General features: G+C 41.2%; 1 long non-coding RNA gene across 1 annotated transcript; it reads left to right on the forward strand.

The window, feature by feature from the left end:
• The first annotated feature begins 13,287 nt into the window (after positions 1-13,287).
• Positions 13,288-13,856, forward strand: LOC147895646 (uncharacterized). Its single transcript, XR_015541870.1, has 2 exons — positions 13,288-13,336; positions 13,499-13,856. It is a non-coding gene; the product is annotated as an uncharacterized LOC147895646 (long non-coding RNA).
• The last annotated feature ends 2,274 nt before the right edge of the window (positions 13,857-16,130 follow it).

Here is a 16,130-nt window from a genome sequence, read left to right on the forward strand (position 1 = left end):
AGGCGCCACAGATGCGCTCCACCTCGCACAGTGGACGAACGGTGGATGGTGGACGGATGGCTCTGAGATTGGCTATGGCTATGGAGGTCAACCCGCTGCTGAGATGATGGTTCATGCATTGCCATTCCAATTTCTTTAGTGCATGTGTGGATGCATGTAACGCGGCTTGAGTTAAGTGGGACCACCATCACCAAAGTTACTAAGGCTTATCTTCACTCAGACACAAGCAAACAAGGTCCGTGCACAAATTTGCACTTCAAAAATGGCCATAGTTGCCAAGACTTGGAGAAACCATCAAAAGTATTCTGTAGGTGAACGGAACGGGTCACTGCTCCGGTCCATCTAATCTGGAAAGCCTCAAACAGCAACATAGTTCTAAAATCTCTGATTCCGCTAGACTAGTTGAGGCAATCGTGAGGTTATTGTAGCATTTCATACAAGCTCGGACAAGCAAGACATAAAAATCGAGTTTCAAATCCTCCTTCCGGTGATTGGGTTCAAGTTTAAGGCAAGGCAGTGATTTGGGAAACCACATAGCAAAGTCTTCTTCATAATTAGGATTTCACGACTTCGGTTGGCATACCGGGATGGCATTTGCAATGAGCATGGAAAACATGGTTATTCTAGTGTTTCATGAATCGTTCGAGCAAAAATTGCGGAATTGAGATTCTTGAGAACTCAGGAAACCAAATTCTGTAGGATGCTATGAGTTGAAGCTTTGTTTCGGTTGCGAGGAAGCACGCGGTAGCGAGTGGAGTTCAAGAACGTGGCAATTGATGTGCTCCGAGAGATCGCGATTGTTGTTGTTGTTGGTGCGAGAGATCGGATTCAAAGCTGAAATTACAGCTGTTTAATGAGAAAAATCGTTGACATGTGGATGTTGGATGATTGCAGCTGGGGATGATCAGGGTCTTTGCAAGCATTGGCCTTCCACACAGGGCCTTTGCAAGGAAGGAGTCTCTTGGTCTTCAACATGGTGTGACTCTTGGCGCTCTTGGCGGAAGACGATGTAATCTTCAAGCTGAACCTTGAACAGCTTACGGGCCTTCCTGGCCAAGCCCAACGTGCGGTTTTTGGAGGCCTTGATGCTGTCGAAGATCAAGCCTTGATGCTCCTTTTGCCACCTGCGACGAGCAGAGAGGTGAAACGAGGCCTAATCAGGGGATGATCAGGACTAAAGACATGATTGCAGGTGTGTGCAAAAATCATTGTGTGGATGTTGGATGTTTGGACGTTGCGACTATATCCGCCAGCGATTGTGATCACGAGATATCCGCTAGCGATTGTGATCATGAAGCTCAGAGATCATCCCCATCCGTGTGGATTCTGGTGCTGGCCATCCATCTCGATCCGAAGATTTTTGATTGGGGCGACGACGCTCACCAATTCAAGCCTCAGCGCTTCGAGCAGATACTCACTTCATTCCTCTTGATGATTCCCTGCTATGTTGCGACAGTTGCTGGCGGTGTCGATGACGTTGACTCCAAGCTGGAAGCCCCTAATTAGGGCCTCGATGTAGTCTCTGTCTCTTCAGCAATACGGATTCATTTAACGTCTAACATTTCAGGAATGTTGCAACTGCTATTGACGATTGGCTTTGTGTAATCTGTTATTGACGATTGGCTTCCAACTTTGAAAAGGTAGCGAGTTTCCTAGAGTACATCTTACATGTGGCTCGTCTAAGAGGCCAGAATTAGGATTTCGAAGTCTCTCAACTGCATTTGTAAAGTGTTGGATGTAAGATCTTGTGTATAATGCGGAACTCCCACCGTTACTTTCATGGCTATCATCAGGTGTTCGTTACAGCCAAGCAAAACTGCAAAATCTATGGACAAGCTCCATTGTTGAAGACTCCGTAGAAACAGCCACTTGATTTTCTTTAAGCAGGAATGCGTTTGACTAACACCACGCAACTCTTTGTCTGCATTTCTCCCTGCGTACATACTTTACTGCATCTTTTTGTGTGAGGCGATTTAGATTGGATGACATACGCAGGATTTTTGGCACACGAATTTCGTAGATGTTTCCGTCATTTACAAATTTTCTTTGTCTCACGTATGCTTTGAAAATATTTGCATGAATGTTGTGTGTTGTTGATGTTGCAGTTTAAGCAACTGCTGAAACCTTTTGCTTTGTCATTATCATGAACTCCTTTGCAGTTGTCGTCTTCATGAACTGTTTTACAGTTCTTTGTTATTAGGGAATTACTCTAGTTGGTAATCTGATCTACTTTAAATTTTACATAGTTTATGTTAAATATTATGTAGTTTTTGTAGTGGTTTGATACAGTTTTAACTTATTTTCTATGTATATGGTTCGTACTTTAATAGCGTTGGTTTTCCTTTGGTTTTCTTCCGTTTGTTTTTTGTTGATATTTTTTTAAAAAAAAATAAGAAGTCTCAATGTTGTGGCATAAAAATCCATCAATAATTTCCATAAGTGTGTTTCTTATGTAATAATTTCTTTTGTGTTGTGTGTTTGTTCAACGATTTTCTTGTTTTCTAAAATGTTTAAACAACATAACAACAACCACCTACCCAAACAAAAATTTAATTTAAAACATCTCTTGCATAACATACCCAAGAATTTGTCACATAGCAAGAATTTTATCTCAAAGAAATTTTTTTTAAAAATCTTTACTTTGACCTGCAAATGAATCTAGTTGAGGATGTAACTTTGACATAGTTCATCACCAATTAATTATTGCAACGAGCAAGGAGTCCTTCTTAAAGAAAGCTGGAAGCAAAGATATCCAACAAGCTTTTGATCCAAACGAAGTAAACTCAAGCAGTGAACATGATTGCGCATCCAACACAAAGCTTTAGCACTACCTCAGGGAAAGTTTTTAGTGGGAGGAAATAGTTTGCCTTTACTTCAAATAAGCCAAATCATTGATGCAATCACCCACAGGTTTGCTTTTGAGGGAAAGGTTCTTGTTAAGTACGGAACCTACAAAGATAAAAAAAGCCACATACGCAACTCGCCTCTATGCCGACTTTACTTATTGCAACAACTGTGAGACTGTGACACTGGTTGTCCCTCATGCTTTTGTGCAGCAGTACGATGCTTCACTAGTCCTTGATTCTTTCTATAGAATTGAAGGAGCTATTCCACAGAAGAAGGGTCCAAGTGAGGGAGGTAGCTGTTTCTTTTCGTTGCATGCCGATGCCACAACACAAGTGGTGAAAGCAAAGGAGTTCGAAGGAACTATACACTTTGTGTCTGAGCATTCAATAGCTGATTTAGTGCCTCAAGCATCTTGGGCCATTCGCATGAAACAAGGCTCAATCTCCACCGTAGTTGCCACCATAAGTGTTGTTGTGATAAAAATAGAAGATGGTCAGGGATTGTGGACCAGGTGGTCGTCACAAATGGCTCGTGCGATGAGGACCGTGCAACTATAAGTACTACACTTTATCCCTTGGTGGTTGCTGAAACGAGTAGCCATTAGTTTTTTGCTCATACTTTAGTTGCAGTGTTACATTTGTGGCAGAGCAGAAGTCTATGCTTACACGGATAGTGCAAGAGTACAACGATCATGGTGTTGTCATGTACACGCTGAAGAATGTTTCCTACATGACGGTGAAGAATGCACAGGGATTCTACGACTTCACTATGCTCGCCAAGATCCCAAATGGAGAAAAGAAATTGCAGCTACAACAAGCATTCATCACTCAAGTTTCCAAGCTTGGATATGGGCAGCAAGTAAGGTTCTTGACTTTACGCTTGCTTTTGACATTTAGGACTTACTAATAACTTCTTCTCTTTTTGATGTAGGTTCATGGAGTCTTGCACTTTACAAATCTCAATGCACAACTCATTGAATACTAGTGTGGAGCCTGCGGTGGATCATGTCTTAGTTGTGACCTCGTTCGTCCTTGCTGCTACACTCGTGCAAGTGTTCAGTTCATAGAGAAGATTCCTCTTCTCAAAGGTCGCATCTAGCTCCGTGACAACCCAGACGTGGCAGTGACTATCCGTGGACCACATGTGGATGCATTGCTTGGGATGCCCACGCCTTTCTTGGATTTGTATAACAAGAGTGTGTTGAGTGTGCGTTCGATGTTGCTTGGCATGCGACCAAGTGGCAGTTTCACAATCAATAGTTCTGGCCACTTGGTTGCATTTGAGCCAAATACATGAGTTGCAAATGTTGTAACTTTCTCACAAGTTTTTTCTTAATGCCAAGTTGTTAGTTTGGCTTCACACCCTTTGCAAAGAAGACTTGCTTTTTTTGTATGTGAGTTTATCAATTTATGCTTGGCCTCTCACTTGGAAACTTTCACGCTTCTGCAAATGGTTGTTGAAATGGACATAAAAAGCTATGATGACAAAAGGCGCCTTGCCTTCAAAACCACACATCCAAACAACCATGACGTATTGCTGTGTGTGCTTGAATTTTTTCCACTACTCACATACGACCAGCTAGCTCAGCTACCCCATGCCTCTATTGTTCTTCAGGCACCTACTTTGCCTCCTTGGAAAGACTTGATGAAACAACTCCACACAGCACATCCAAATGCTACACTCTTGAGTTAATCAAGACTACTATCAAAAACTCGTGTAACTCACGTGCACTATTGCATGATTGCCTTCAACGCTTAGCCATAGAGTTACAATGCTCATTCAAAGTTCTCTTGCAAGATTCGTCAACCTTACATGAATCTTTCATGGTTGGTAACAACCTAGGCACAACACATGTTTTCTTGTTGATGAGATGGTTTGTCCAGTTGAGATATCACCACTCCACATGTGCAACCAAAAGCATGCGTACAATGTGTGGGATCCACTTGAAGAAGCACATTTGCTATCTTTAATAGTGGAGATGCCAACTGCACCTGCAAAAGCAATCGCGCAACGATAATTGGAGAAGTTTCCGTTCATTGCAAGCGATCATGAAGCGAACATACAAAAAAAAGAAGGATTACACTCAAGTGATGCTACTTCCAGCAACCACAAACAATTAGGTAGCTGAGCAAAACAATGAGGACATCTCACAACCTGCAAATAATAGTGCTTGTGCACAAGGTGCCTACAGCGAAAGCAAGGCTACTACAAGATACTTAAAGACCATTCAACATACACCTTCTTTTCCTTGTAAATGTTGCGGCACACTTGGTTTCAAAAGGAAAATGCGAAGAGGAACCTATACAATGACAAATTTCATGATTCAACAAGAAATCATATTAGCTAGCAATAGCCCATCCTATCGCCTTTGTAACCTGTGCTACGCTCATATTCACAAAGGTAAAGTTCTTAAATTTGCAAGTAAAAACATGGTGTTGAACACGCAAACACAATATACAAGCATGTTAACAACATTAGAAACATGAATGATTTCAATTAGAATACCCTTTGCCCAAATCCGTGAGCTCACATACGAAGGACAATTTGGGCTTCATGGTGCAATTGTCAACGTGTTTGCTGATGTCGATACGGTTTTTAAATGATTGTTCGATGGTGATGGTTGCTCTAAAAAGAAAGCTAGAGTTTGCGCATAGCTACATGAGTGGACTTGTGTGACTGACATCGACATTAATGAACTCTTGGATACGCCTTTGTCAAAGAACATAACATTTCGCTGAATCTTGCATGGGAAGAGCACATCATGCAACCAACAGAAAAAGCAAACTCTGACAACATTGATGAATGTCAGAGGTGCAGAGGGTGCGAGGGGGGGCGGGGGGGGACGCAAGCGGGGCAGAAATAGACATGGAGGTGGTGGTGATGGTGGAGGATGGTGAAGCTGGAGGACGGTTTGAGGAAGCCTTCATCGGCTAAGGCTTGCTTTCTTGCTTTCTTGCTAATTCAAAGTGTGCACAAGGGAGAATCGGGAGCACTTATGTGCATGCGGTGAAGGACAACAACAAGATCTGTTGAAAGCAATGCTCATGATAGCCAAACCTAGCAATGTTAATGCAAACTGTCCAGCAAGTCTATCACGCGACAAGCTTTTCAACAACAATTTCTTTCATTCTCACCATGATCCTCATGCAATGCTCCGGGCTACCGCCATGCTCCTGTCACACCACTTGAAACTGCCACACCAAATTCTGTAGGACGCTATGAGTTTGTTAGTCCGGAGTCACAGCCCCATCGCAAGTGACGATTCTACAGCCAATCGACATTGCTCTCTAGACAGATATATTTCTCTGTGCTGCGGGTTCCATCCATCTATTCTCCTGCCATTTATGTCCAAACTCTCGGACAGAGGACTCGCCTGGTCATCGGATCAGGTTAGTTGTCGTCTCATCTTTGTCCTTCTACGATTTTCCAAACAAATAGAAGGTTTGTGCAATTGCGAGGTGTACCTTGGAACTTGTTGATCCGTCTACATTTTGCACTCCGACTCTGAAGGATACGACGCCTTTAGGCGGTGGTGCTTGCAAGACGTCCGTCGCCAACTTCATCGCCAACTTCTCTGCTTCGCTTGCAAGGATTAATAGTCTGACATGCAATGGCTGTGGATTAATTGTCTGACAATGCACATCTCACTGTCGACGACTGCATGACCCTGTAGAACTTTTGCAGCTCTGCAGTTGCGTTTACGTTACCCGTAGAGCTTCTGCAGCTCTACTGCATGACCCATCTACCAGTTTCTTCTGTTGCACGAGCCTGCTTCTTCATTCGCAAAGGCCAGAGCGCCCTTCGTTTTCTACAAGGAAGCGTTCAGAATGGACCTCTCGCTTCCACCATGAATTCCTCAGGTCTCTTTGAAATACTTGATAAAACAATACAACAGTAGAATACTCTGATAGCAATAACAGAGAACTAATGCAAAACAGAACAATTGCACCACGATTGAAAGATACAAAGTGATCTTTATAGATCACAGTACAACGATCACGCATGTGTTCTCCTAGAATATAGGATCTAATGCATTCGGTGCACATGATATATAATGGAGCTCTCCATGTGTTACTCCACGTGATGCTTTCCGAGATGCTAGGCTATGATTATGGTTGAGGGTCGTGGATGACCTGACATACCCCCCTTCAAACAAGACCCTTAAGTCATGATATGGTGAAAACAGGTTTGAGTTGATTCGTTTATGTGAAACCTTGCTAAGGAATGGTTGATACACCGAGAGAAGATCGGAGCAGTTGGGAACATGGTCGGGGAAGAGGCTTAGTGAGAATGTCTACTGGCATATCAGATGTAGGTAGATAATGACCATCAGAATTTGATCATGTCCTTGATCTCGGATGTAATGATAGTGCAAATGGAAATGCTTTGTACGTGAATGCAATACTGGATTTTTAGTCAAAGCAATGGTGCTTTGATTATCACACCAAAGAGGTGTGGGAGTGGAATCTGGAAGTTTAGAAAGGTCCTCAAGTAGTCGACAAAGCCAAATGATCTCCTTGGATACAGCAGAGGCTGCAATCTATTATGCCTCAGTAGAAGACATTGCAACCACTTTCTGAGGTTTGTTGAACCAACTGTTGGTAGTTCAAATCAAGAGGAGGGCTGGCGTCGAAAAGTGAGACCAAAAGCTTGAGTACCACAAAGGTATCGTAGAATATGCTTGAGCAACTGCCAATGAATGGGAGATGGATTGGAACCATATTGAGAGAGAGAGATGACAGCAAATGCTATATTAGGTCTGCAGCAAACCATAGTATAGAGAAGGCTTCCAAGTAAGCTGCGAAAGGGAAATTGAGGAGAAGCTTGATCAGAAGTGGGAGCAGCAGCATTTAAGATAGAGATGGCACTAGGATCCATTGGAATAGAAGCTGAATTACATTGAGCCATGTTATACTTGGACAACAAATCACGAACATATTTATGCTAAGAGACGTGGAGGATACCAGCATCATGATCTCGAAAAATTTCCATGCCCAAGCAATAACCAATCTCGCCAAGATCCACCATGTCAAAATGAGTATGAGGTAATGACATCGTTGGCAAAGAGAAAAATGTCATCCACATATAGAGTAAAGCAGTACAATAGCAGAGGATTATTGAAAAATGTAAAGATTTGAATTTGCAGAGGAGGAGATGAATCCATGAGTGTGGAGATAAGTGTCAATTTTCTGAAACCAAGATGTGATGCTTGCTTCAGTCCATAAAGAGATTTGAGAAGATGATAAACATGCTGTGGACGAGAAGAGTCCTCATAGCCCGGTACTTGAAGCATGTAAATTTCTTCCTGAATGTCACCATGCAAGAATGCCGTTTTTACATCCATTTGATGGATATGAAGGTCCTCTTGTGTAGCATAAGCAAACAAAACTCGAATGGTACTTAGCTTGACAACTGGAGAAAAAGTCTCAAAATAGTCGAGGCCGGCAACCTGAGAATACCCTTTGGCCACTATTCGATTTTTGTATTTAGAGAGAGAGCCATCTGCATGAAATTTCTTTTTGTATATCCACTTGCAAGGAATTGGTGACCTCTGAGGTGATAATTCAGTAAGCATCCAAGTGGAGTTGCGAATGAGAGAGGCATATTCTTCGTCCATAGCTTGTTTCCAATGTTGTGCTTCTGGGCCATTGATAGCTTCATCAAATGAAGCTGGTTCGGGTCCATTGTCAAGATGACAATAGGCTTGAGCTTGAAACCAAGGGCACTCTCCTGCATAAAAATTTCGGGCATTTTCGATTACCTTAGCAGATGGTTTTCGTGATCGAGGAGGAAGATGACCAGGTGGTATAGCATCGGGCTCTACCAGAAAAAGATCATCCATGTCATGGTAAACATCATTAAAAGCATCATGAATAGGGGAAGGAGAATCTATTGCTGAACTTAATGGAATGGAGGAGGAGGCTTCAAATGAGTCAAGTGAAGAGGAAACATCAGAGGAAGCCTAGTCAGGAATTGAGGATTCGGCATGAGCTATAGGAGTGTCAGAATGAGATTCCTCAGGCAACAAAACATCATCATCGTTCATGGCAAGATCAGGAAGATCATCATTACCAATGAGCTGAATGTCATGAAGTTCATTACCAGATGGAATAGCACGATCGAGAGGTATGCTTGGAAATTCAAAATGGGAAGACTCATCACGACCATGCATTGTACCTGGAAAAATATTTTCAGAGAATATAACTTCAATGCTTAGGATCATGCGCGCTGCAGAAGGATCCCAAAGCTTATAGCCACATCGGTTTGTAAGATACCCAACAAATATGACTTTGTGGCTGGGAGGATCAAACTTTGAACATTGTGAAACCGGTATCTTAGCAAAAGCCTGACAACCAAGTACTCGAAGTGTGGAGACATCAGGTTTGGAACCATACCACTGTTCATAGGGAGTTGAATTGGATAATGCTACAGTGGGTAATCGATTCTGCACATAAATGGATGTGTGAACTGCCTGCCTCTGCCCAGAAACTTGCATCTAGATGACTTTCCACCAACATGGTTCGAGCTGCATTATTGGGGAGTTTGATTTTTTCTTTCAGCGACTCCATTAAGTTGTGGAGTATATGGTATAGTGAGTTGGCGCTAAATGCCTTCTTGTCGACAAAACATCTGGAAATCATGAGCGAGATACTCCCCTCCATTATCAGATCGTAATGCCTCGAGCTTTCTACCAGTTTGCAGCTCTGCCATGCTTTTGTACTGTTGGAAGCGTTAAAATGCTTCTGATTTTGTCTTTAGAAAATAACCTTCTGTCCACCTACTTGCATTATCAATAAAGGTCATATAGTACTTGCTGCCTCCTTTAAAAAGAATTGAAATAGTGCTTCTGATTTTGTCTTTAGAAAATAACCTTTTGTCCACCTACTTGCATTATCAATAAAGGTCATATAGTACTTGCTGCCTCCTTTAAAAAGAATTGAAATAGGTCCACATAAATTGAAATGTACTAAATCTAGAACATTTGTAGAATGAGGAGCATGACAATGAAAAGAGCATCTGGAATGCTTTCCGATGATACATGATTCACATGCTCCCAACCTTGGACTTTCAGCAAGTTCTAAGCCATTAACTGTTTCTTGTGCATGTTACGAATAGTTTTGAAGTTCATGTGAGCCAGACGCTTGTGCCATGTATCAGTATTGCTTGTGCTTGTAGCTAAGAAGACAACCTTTTGAATCTCAGAGGTATCCGTCAGTAAATACAACGAATGATGATGTATACCTTTAGCTACAAGCTCACGTGTGTCTTCCCGGCATGAGACATTCATCTGCTGTGAATTCAACTGACATGCCCATATCTATCAACCTTGCTATTGAAATAAGATCTCTTTTTAATTTTGGAACATAAAGAACTCCACACAGTCATAAAACATCACCAGTGGCTAACTGTCCTTTCTACATCACCTATTCCTTCAATATAATGTTCAGTGTCATCACCCATTTGAATTGTTCGTTTTGAATGACAATGCTTGAAAGAAATGAACCAATCAGAATGAAACGTCATATGCTGATTTGCCCCAGAATCGAGAATGAGATTTTCTATTGCTTGTACCTTTGATGGCTGACGTGAAGACGGAACCTCTTGAACATTGTGCATGCGAGGTTTGTCAAATGAAGAAGAATTCATAGTCAGCTCCTTCACTCGTTTCTCCAAATCAGCAAGCTTTCGTCTGCATTCAAATTCAAAGTGTCCATCTATGTTGCAATAGTGGCACTTGTCTTTCCGTCGATTGCTTCTGAAGTTCAAGGGAGATCTCTGCATTCTTTCACCAAGAATTGGCTGGGCTGGGGACCTTGTGTCACAAGTGCATGATTACTTTCACTGCTTGAAGACTGCATGCCTAGGTCAACTTTCATCATCTCTTCTTCAAAGAGAGCATCCACAATTTGTTCCCAAGTAAGCCCTTTATTTGCCATCAACGTACTTCTTATGCTATGCCATGAACTAGGAGGCGATTGGCTTCTGTTGCTCAAGAGGAACCTTGTATGCATCGCCACAACATGCCAGCTGATCAAATAAATCCTTCACGTCCCGAACATGAGCACGCAAGCCCTTTCCTTCAGTGTATCGCAGATTTTCTAGCTTGTGGAAGATATGAAGTATCTTCATCTCTGAATGCTTCTCGTACCGTTGGATGAGCCAGTCCCAGAGTTCAGCGCTCGTATCACAAGGTCCTTCCAAAATGATTTCTCTTTTGAGGCTAAGGCCAATTGTTGCCAAAGCCTTGTCCTCCCGAGTCTGCCAAGCTTTCTTTTCAGCTTCAACAGTTGGCTTCTGCTCCGTGCCAGACACAATCGAGTAATATCCTTCTCCTTTCAAGTACAGGATCATCATCTTCTTCCATGCGTTGAATCCTATTCCATTTAACACAGGAACAAGTCGATGGACTGATGTTGACATAGCAGTCGACATCCTAGCCTGCTCTGATACCAATGATAAAACAATACAACATTAGAATACTTTGATAGCAATAACAGAGAACTAATGCAAAACAGAACAATTGCACGACGATTGAAAGATACAAAATGATCTTTATAGATCACAGTACAACGATCACGCATCTGATCTTCTCGTAGAATATAGGATCTAATGCATTCGGTGCACATGATATATAATGGAGCTCTCCATGTGTTACTCCACGTGATGCTTTCCGAGATGCTAGGCTATGATTATGGTTGAGGGTCGTGGATGACCTGACAATACTGAGCATCAGACTGCATTGTCTTCCTCTAGTCTTTCCTATGCCATGGACACACATTCACTCAAAATGTGTTGGTTCATCTGTGTTGTTCTTCTCATGATCGCAGGAGCTCTCATTCACTCTCTCATTGCTTTGGCCATTTTGCTACTAGCCCTATACTTGTGGAACGTTTTGAGGAGATCATCATCGACTTCTTCCGCATGCTCCATCGGCTCATGAGACAAGTTTCAGCCACCCCCTAGCTATTGTCTTTGTCGTGCAAATGTAAAGGTACCTTCTTTAACAAAAGGCAAGTTTGATGGCATGCCGGCGTGCCATCAAAATGGGTTTATTTGCTCCTCTTGTGGACAAGCTAACGGATGGTGAATACAAAGGGTGAGTTAGTGGAGAAGAGCTATAGAGCCACCGCAACCACACCATTTGATGGGCATCGCTGCCCTCCTCCCCGTGCCTTGCTTGATACTCTATCACATACAGATTCCCCTCTCTGTGTGGAAAGGCTATGGAATCAGACTTTATCTCTACCTTTGTTCCTTGGAAGGCTCTAGATACAGGTATGCCCTCGTCAGGCCTTCTTCCAAACAGACCTTGCTCTGGATAGCTACACTAGATCATCCACCTCATCCATGACTAATGTCTTTGTTCTTGCACCTTCATGAACATGAACTCCATGAGCAAGTTTGACCAAAGTTTGTGTATTTTTTCCTACCTTTCATCCATCGAATTCTCTGCTTGCATTTCCTCCCAAGGCTTATTCCTCCTTATGCAATCTCTCTAGCCCTATAGATGGTTCCCTTCCAAGTCAAATCCTTGAATCTAATTTGGAAAATGAAACTCCAAAGAATACTTGCATAAGCTTCCGAATTTTGTAAATATAAAGAACAAAAAGAGGCCACTTGATGGCTCGTTGGCATGCCATCAAAATTGCATTATATATACTAGCTTTCAAGGTACTTGTAGGGAAGCTAAAGAAGCTAGGTTGATGATGAAACACCCAACATGAAAGGATGATTTTTGAATATTAAAAACCCAGACATGAAAGGGAATTTGTGGGCCATCAAACTACTTTTGTGGGCTGATTTTGTTCATAGAACTACTTGCATATGCTTCCAGATTTTGCACATAGAAAGAACAAAAGGAGACCACTTGATGGCTCACTGGCGTGCCATCAAAACTACACTATTTGTACTAGCTTTCAAGGTACTTCTAGGGAAGCTAAACAAGCTAGGTTAATGATCAAACGCCCAACATGAAAGGATGATTTTTGTAGATTGAACACCCAGACATGTGAAAGGGGAATTTGTGGACCATCAAAACTACTTTTGTGGGATGATTTTGCTCTTGCTTTCAAGCTACTTCACTTTTCAATTGATGATTGTCATGATGCTTTTGTGGGCCAATTAGTACTAAAATGTGAATAAAAAATAGTAGTAAGAATTAAAGTTTGAGAGTGCTTCTACACACAAATTATTAAAAGAATTTGAAGTAAGCTTGTTTGGTTTTTATTTGATTAAGGGTTGGAAGATATAGTTCTTCATAAATTGTAATATTATCTACAAGCTGAAAGATTACCATTACTAACTGTTTGCTGTAATGAATGGTGATGACAAGGTTGCAGTGTAAGCAATCTATTAGTATTGAGTACTCACTGGGGCATCAAGTTTGGTTCTACAAAGTGATCTTTCGATGGATAGTATGGACCTTTCCTTGGATGGACATGATCAAATGAAGGGAGACATAGACACTAGTCATCCTCCTGTGGATGAGGTATGTTGTAAAGCTTTGCTTTGTGGATTATTTGATTCAAATTTGGTTTGGCGACATAGACACTATTCATCCTCTTGCGGATGAGGTGTGTGAGATTTGCTTTGGGGATTGTTTCTTTCAATATTGGTTTGGAAGGAACCTAAATACAAATAATATTTATAGGATGATGACGATATGGAAGATGATGAACATTTTGAAAAAGAGGAGGAGATAACAGAGGCTGTACATGATGACATTTCCGGAGGGAAGGATGAGAAAGAGACACCAAATGAAAAAAAAAGGGCAGATGATGAAGAGTTTTAAATTCCATGTAATTTCCAAGTTGAACTGCTTGCTGAGACTATCTATAGGCTGAAGGTAAAGAGGGGCACTCCACCACCTCTTGTTCCTTTATGTAGAATACACCTTCCTTAGAGTGTTCGACAAGTTGGTTAGCTAGCAAAGTAGATTGAAGACCTCATTTCGAGATGAGGGATACTTAGAGGAGAAAGGCTCCTTTGTCCTTTCTTTTGTTGGCTCAAAGGGGGTCCCCATTCCTATTTCAGATGAAATTACACAGACATGGGATCCTATATGGAAGGAGATAAATAATCATTTTAAAGAGGGAAGAATGTTGTCTTATATGTTCCTTGTATCTGGTCTAATGGTGGTTTTAATTGCAGCTATGCAACAAGGTTTTGCATTTTTTATTTTGTATTTTGGTTTTAAGACAAGTCTACAACATGGTGACAATTGGAAAGACCTCCAAGGGAAGATGTTTCTATGTTGGGATGGAAATCACCGAACATAGGCTTGGATGGAAGAAATAAAGGATTCTTTTAGATATGATGTCTCCAAACATGTTTTGGTGAAGGCAACTTTCATTGCTGTTACTAGTGCAGATGAGTTACCTTTAATAGGGGCTTTAAATAGATTGAACCGGTATGTGTTTACTTCTTGTCCTTTGGAATTGAAAATCATGTACTATGTTGAAAAATGATTCGAGGCTTTATTGAAAGTATCTTCTTTTGTAGGATGAATGAGGCGGCCTTTGTGAAAACAGAGTTTTGTGATATACTTTATTCAGTAAGAAAGCTTGGAGAAACAAACCCATCTTGGTTTGCACATAGATTTACACCAGAGGAGCATGAATAGGTATTAAACATTGATATTTTAAAAAATGTGCAACCTGTTCAATCTACTTCCAAGTTTTTTTGTCTTCTATAATTATGCTTTCCACCTTCAGATAAGGGTGGCATGAGAGAGGGACCAAGCAAGAACAGGGATGGTTCATTGGTATCCATTGACATGTTTTATGCTTGCTAAAATCCTATTTACAGTAAGCTTTTTGGAATGATATTTTAAAATTTAGTTTCAACCATTCTTGAGTGGATTTTTCTTCTGTTAAACACTCCATGCTATGCATAATTTCTCTTGGTATTGAATGAAATTTTCGATTGTTCATTATGTAGAGTGATGTTGAGAATGAAATGCAAGCTAAAAGAGAAAAAGAAATGTCTGAAAATAGTAAGAGAAAGAGGGGTTTGGCTTTTGCGGAGGTCAAAGTTAGAAAGAAGTAATCAAACAAGATGAGTAAGTATCTCAAGATAGTTGATCCCCTGAATGGAAACAAGTGGTTGAGATGGTGACCAGCAAAATAATAAAGGAAAAGGGGTTCAAGCTAAACTTGGAAAATTTAACCCATTTGCGCATTGCGGAGCTAAATAATGACTTGAAATGCAAGATTTTGGGATACTATATGAGTAGCAAAGAAGTGTGAGATCAACATGGAGTCCCTCCAGGTGAAATTCCATTGCTTTATAATAGAGTTCCATGCTAGTACACGATCTTTAATTTTTAAGTGTTGAAATAGTACCTGAACAAATAGGAGACAAGGAGTTCCATGTTTGGGTTGGGAAAGAAGTCTTTTATGAGACACTGATGGAGAGAACCAACAACTTGAAGCAACAACTCATTATTGATGAAGGTAACAATACACAATTTCTTGGGAATGCTTTTGTTTGCAAGTGCAATAGACATGGTTGATACTAATTTATTTTGGCACCAATTCTAAAATAGGTTTTGAGTTGCCTATGACACCAACAATTGCACGTTATGTCTATCCTTTGCACGTTCGCTATCGTAAAGAACTTTTTGAAGCATTATTGCACGAAGTAATCACCAATATGGCCATACACTGTAAGAGGTGCTTTTAAGGCCAAATGGGTTCACACCGTCCATACCCAATCCAAGTCTCAAGCTCCTAGGTTCTTCCTTGAAGCTTGGCCATGTGTTTTCAATATGCTTCCATGCAGGAGTGTTTGCAGGAGTTCTCGACTTGCCATCGGTTGATTGATGGGAGGAATGCCATGACATGAGCTCTATAATGGATTTGCACTTGAACATATGTTGGATGTGAGGGATTATGGGGAAATGTCGCAGAACCTTACGAGGCACATCCAAAGTTTTGAGATCTGCTCTATATCTTGCCTCTCCACAAGTAGGACACTCTCTTGCATCCTTATGTAGTCCACGAAACAAAACGCAATCGTTGACGCATGCATGGATGCATTTGTAATCTAATCCTCCAAGGGAGGTCACATGTTGCCTTGCCATATATCTTGAGGTCGGTAATTTATTCTCCCTTGGAAGCATTTTACACAATAGCCTGCACGTAAAGACCATAAATGAGGAAAAGCATTCGAGTAATTGACCCACTAGCATAATTTACCATGTTTGCAAAATAGACTTTAAAGCTTACTTGAGTAATGCATTCAAACTTGCATTGCTCCATCCATAGATGGTTTGCAAGTTT

The sequence above is a fragment of the Dipteris shenzhenensis genome, chromosome 12, assembly GCF_047967505.1.
Source record: "Dipteris shenzhenensis isolate YYH24624 ecotype China chromosome 12, Dip_SZ_1.0, whole genome shotgun sequence".
Lineage (NCBI taxonomy): Eukaryota > Viridiplantae > Streptophyta > Polypodiopsida > Gleicheniales > Dipteridaceae > Dipteris > Dipteris shenzhenensis.